The sequence below is a fragment of the Elephantulus edwardii genome, unplaced genomic scaffold (assembly GCF_000299155.1).
Source record: "Elephantulus edwardii isolate Elephantulus edwardi_28Jun2011 unplaced genomic scaffold, EleEdw1.0 scaffold00007, whole genome shotgun sequence".
NCBI classification, from domain to species: Eukaryota; Metazoa; Chordata; class Mammalia; order Macroscelidea; family Macroscelididae; genus Elephantulus; species Elephantulus edwardii.
In genome coordinates this window covers 23,759,045-23,764,416 of record NW_006399757.1, presented here as the reverse complement: position 1 = coordinate 23,764,416, position 5,372 = coordinate 23,759,045, and the positions used below count along the sequence as shown (strand labels likewise).

General features: G+C 44.5%; 1 protein-coding gene and 1 pseudogene across 1 annotated transcript in view; both read left to right on the top strand.

Moving 5' to 3' along the window:
* Positions 1–11: 11 nt before the first annotated feature.
* The window catches only part of RAPGEF5 (Rap guanine nucleotide exchange factor (GEF) 5), a 325,340-nt gene continuing 319,979 nt past the window's right edge, over positions 12–5,372 (top strand). Inside the window, exon 1 of the mRNA XM_006880289.1 lies at positions 12–71. The gene's annotated coding sequence lies outside the window, so the exon portion shown is untranslated. The remainder of the gene's footprint in view (positions 72–5,372) is intronic.
* Positions 753–5,372, top strand: part of LOC102859476 — a 22,050-nt pseudogene continuing 17,430 nt past the window's right edge.

Genomic DNA, 5,372 nt, shown 5'->3' with positions numbered 1-5,372 from the left:
TCAAGGACCTGCCGGCGCTGCTGCGGAGCGGGCTCACGTTGCGGAGGAAGCGGAGCGCCGCCGGGGGCCGGGTGAGTGCCCTGCCCGCTCTGGAGGGAGCGCACGTGGACCTTGCGCGGCCGCCCCGCCGGCCGCCCCGAACCCTGCCCGACCCCCGCGAGGGCGCCGAAAGTTGGGGGCGCGCTGAAAGGCGCACTCAGCCCCCGGAGTCGCCGAGAAAGGGGCCCGGGACGCGGGGTTTTCCCCTCCCCCAGCTGCACCTGACTTCAGCCCCGGGCACCTGAATTGAGGTGGCCGGACCGTGGGTTTCGCACGGCCGTTTGCCTCTTCCCGGAGGGGAAGCTGCAGGTGTCCGGTGCCTAACAGCCAGATCAGCCCCGACAGAAAGCCTCAGGCCGCACGAGTGGGACCCCAGCTTGCAGGGGACATGGGACCTGTGCGCTTCCCAGGGGCGCCCCGTTGCAGGAGCTGAGCACTCGGGCTGGTTCCGGCCGCCACCCCAGCCCAAGGGCGAGGACACCCAGGAGTTGGAAGTACCTGAGTGAACTCTGACCTCCCGGGTTCGCACACCTCCTGCCTTTACTCGGTGACGCCCCCTTGAGCTGAAGGGTGCACACCCCCGGGAACCTTAAACACTGACTTCCTGATGGTGTGTTTGGATATGATTTCCTGGTGAAGGAGTGTCCCTCGTGGGGCTCTAAGTGCATTTAACGACCTGAGCAGGTCAGACATGTTTTGTATGTTAAGCGGGAATGGCCTGCTGCCTCACTAACTACGAGGATCCTTCACAAGCCACTCCTGGGTGGCAGGATCTGCCAGAGCCTCAGGTCAGGGCCTCACTTACTCACCAGCACGTTAGGAAATCAGTTTTGGTGGGTTCTATACTGTTGTGTTGGTTTGTCTGAGGTTTTGTTGTGTTTTTTTTTTTTTTTTTAAACTTGTCTATCATTAAGAGTCTTTACTGGAAAGCTACAACGTTGTCAACTTCATAGCTGTAATTTTGAGAAGAAAATCTGGCTTGTCAGCCTTAAAAGACCTCACCGGAAAGGCTTTTACTCTCTTGGAAAAATAGGGATTTGTAGAACCTTAAACGTTAGGGAGGAACACTTGTTTCAATGTGGTTTACAGGGAGCCCTGGTGATAGTCTAGCTTATGCTGTTAACTGGAAGGTCGAGGTTCGAACCTATAACCCACTGGGGTGAAGGGAGGATATGAGGCAGTCTGCTCACCTAAAGATCTACAGCCTTGGAATCCTCATGGGGCAGCTCTGTTCTGCCCTACAGGGCTGGTGTGAGCGCCACTCAGGTGGAGTAGTATACTTTGGGTAGGGAGAATTGATGAATCGTTAGCCTTTTTAGACTGTGCCTAAGGAAGCATTGTGGCACAGTGGTTAAGCACTGGCGCGCTAAGCAGAGGTGGGTGCTGGGAATACTCCAGCAAAGATGCTGCGTTCTGCTTATGTAAAGACTGAAAGCCTTTACAAATCCTTTGGGGCATTTCTGCTCTGTTGTGTAGGGTTGCTGTGAGTCAGAATCTACTAGACAGTAATGAATTTGGCTTAGACTTTGTCCTTCCAGCCCATGTAACAATGATGTGTGTGGCTCACCTCAGAAGGATGTTTTGAAGACTGCTGCTCTTAGTTGCTGTTGAGTCGATTCTGATTCATGGTGACCCCAAACATGCAGAGTCAGACTGCTTCGTGGGCACCTCTGAGTGATTTGGAACCATCAACTTTTCAAGCTACCAGTCAGCTGTTTTAGCATTTGCTAATATTACTCGAGGACTCCATTCTAGAGATTAGCTGGAGTAATTGGATGTTCTTAAATTCAGAGCCCACAAGTAACCTCTATGTGCATGGCGTACCGCGTTGCCTGCAAAAAAGGTGGGGGGAATGTGTCCCACAGATGCAGTGGCTAGGTAAACACAAGCCCCAGAGTTAGAAACTCTGAGAGAATGGAGGGGAAAGTAGGTCAAATCGTGTTCTTATTATCCTTGACAGTTACTTTTTCATGGCACAGAATCCTGAAGACATGAGGGCAGCTCGGCAGTCTGTGACTAGAATTGCTGAGGATTTCTGTATAAATAGATCTGTAGTGTTCATCTGCATAGAGGCTTATGTTTCTTGCTGCCTGAGATTCCGTTTGTGCTTTGCCAGTATACGTATTTACTCTTATCTTCTTTCTTCTGGTTGTGGTTACCTTAAATAATGTCTACCTTGTTAACCCTTCTGTGAGGCTACCACTGTTTTACTTACTTATCTTTGGCACACTTCAAATAAGTGCATGCCTTCTCCCCCCCCCCCTCAAATTGGGGGATGGATGGTCCATTTTCAAATTCTCTAAGTATTGGAAACCCTTAATTTTCAACCTTCCCCCCCTTGTTTGATGTAACCTTTTTTTTTTTAATATTTTGGAGCTTTTTAAAATCAAAGGGATTGAAAGAAGGAAGAGAGCAAACCAGATAATGTGTATCTGGCAGGCTGGTGATTTGAGAGTCTCTGGAATCATCTGGCTAGCTCACTCGGTTGGGGTTCTGATGCCAATGCTAACAAATCATGCTGAGACCTTCAGCTTTGTGTCAGAAGGGCTGTACCCCAGACTACAGCCAAGTGATCATAGAGAAGGTAGCACAGACTCATTACTATGGTTGATAGATAAGCATCTCAGTGCATTAATTTTTGTCTTGGGAATGTTTTTCTATTTCTTAGGAGAATATGAGAGAATAGTATTAAAAACAACATCCAAGCTTCAACAGTTATCAACATTTTTGCCAAGCTTGTTCACTTATTTCTTTCTGCTCCACTTATTAAATTTTTTAGTGGGAATTGGAGTATGTAAAAGCAACATCCTAAACATTATGCAATCTCATTCATAAATATTTAAGTTTATATTGCTGATAAAGACTTTTTAATAATATATAATTTCTATGCCTTTATTGCTCTTAGAATATTAACAGTAATGCTTTACTGTAATGGTCATGCTGAAATTTTCTCAAATAAATCTTTTTACATAGGATTTAGTGGAATTAGGCTGTGAGATTTTTAAGCATAACATCCTACTTCCCTCCTTTTTCCATGCCACTGATTTGCTGAAGAGTGGCTACCCCAAGGTATAGACAAGTGCCCCACTTTCTGGGTTGATTCCTCATTTGTGTTGTCTCCTGACTTGTTTCTTTATTCCCTGTATTTCCTGTAATTTGGTAGTTAGATCTAGAGGCTTGATTCTATTGGTTTCCAAGGCCAGTATCCACGTAGGTGGTGCTGTAAATGATCTGTTGCATCACATCGTGAGACACGTCTAGAAGTCTTTCTTTTTGAGATGTTAAGATCTATTACTGAGTAGATAGTATCAGTTTACCTTTTGGTCTTTCACACAGGAGACCTGGTGGTGCAGAGGTTCAAATATTTGATTGTTATCTAGAAGTTCTTGGTTTGAACCCATGAGTAAATCCATAGGAGAAAGATGTGGCCATTTGCTTCCATAAGATTTATAGGTCTGGATATTTAGTGAGGGCAGTTCTGCTTGTCCTGTAGGATCCCTGGGAGTCAGAGTGTAATTGATAGCAGTAGGTTGCATTTTTGGTTTCTAGTTGGACCTTCAGTGTTTGCTGCAGAAGGTTAAGGACTGCAGCCTTCAATCCTTCAATATGGATTGAAGCTCAATATCAAGAAAACAAAGATTCTCACCACTGGACTGATTGGCAGCATCATGATAGATGGTGAAGAGATTGAGATTGTAAAAAGCTTTAGTTTGTTTGGCTCCACAACCAACACTCTTGGCACTAGCAGCCAGGAAATTAAAAGACGTATTATACTGGGAAAGTCAGGGACCTCTCCAAAGTACTGAAGAGCAGTGATGTCAGTCTATAGAGACTAAGGTACGCCTGATACAGGCCATGGCCTTTGCAATCACTTGCTATGCATCAGAGAGCTATGCAATGACTAGGGATAATAGAAGGAGATTTGATGCCTTTGAGCTGTGGTGTTGGAGAAGAGTATTGAATATACCATGGCCTATTAAGAAAACAAACAGATTCATGGAGAGGATTGAACTAGGCTGTTCCTTGGAGGCAAGGATTCCGAAGCTTTGTCTGACATACTTTGGACATGTTACAAGAAGGGACCAGTCCTTGGAGAGAGACGTGCTTTGGAGGGTGGAGGCAGTGTAGGAGAGGAAGACCCCGGGTGAGATGGATTTGGTTCGTGACTATGGTAATAGCAGTAGGTGTGTCAGAGACAATACAATTGGCACAGCATAGAGCAGGGTTTAGGGCTGTTTTACATAGGGCCCCTGTGCATTGCAGGTGACTCAATGGCACATAGCAACAACAACAATTGTAAACTGGGTCCATTTGTTACAGCTTATAGAATGGTGAAAAGCTAAATCCATACTGGATATATTAATTGGAATTCTATCTGTAAAAAACGTTCTCATATTAAATGTTTGAGTTCTTGAAAGTCAGATTATGCAGAGGAGACAGGAAAAAACTTCAGGTCTTCTTCAGGTCTTTGTTTTCATCCTTTGCAGTGAACATTCTTGATTTATCTTGATTTAAGATGCTTGATTTTTATCTTGATTTAAGATGCTTGATTTATCCTTCTCTTTTTTACTGTACCCAGGACCTCTGGTGGCATGGTCTGTAGAGAATTGCTTTGCTAAACCAAAGGCCTTGTGTCTCCTATGGTTTGATAGGATCTTAGGAGAAAGATAAGTAGTCGTCTTCCATTGTCATTTACAACCTCAGTGAAAGGTCACTGTGTGTTGGCAGTGAATTTTGAATTTTGAGTCTCTGGTAGTTTTCTTCCTTTCTGGGATGACATGTTTTAAACTTGTCAGGTTTATTTCATGCTCCAAGCTTGAAATCAACCACCTTTTCCAATGAATACTGGTTTTTCCTTACCAAAAAACCAAACAAAAAAAAAAAAACACACACACAAAAAACCCCAAAAACAAAAAAAACCAAACCCAAAACAAAAATACAGTTTCTTCAATTTTCATTTCTCTTCCTGGCTTTGTCATTTTTACCTTATTCTTAAGCCTCCCATCTTAATTTTTAGAAAATCATCTCACCAGGATGATTTCCCAGACTGACATTTTCTCCTTAATCAACTAGCTGGTAACTACATCCCCACTTTCTATATATACGTTTTTGAGCTTGACGGCTGTGATGAGATCTCCTTGAAATGAAGTGGGTAATGGCACTGGGCTAAGGGTGGGATCAACACTTTAACTAACGTTTACCCCCACAATAAGGGATTTATCTTTAACTGCCCCACAAATTGCTTTCTGTCAGATACTCCTCTAAATCTGAACATTCAGATTAAGACAGACTAGGAAGAAGGATTGGCCACCCACTTCTGAAATAGCAGGCCT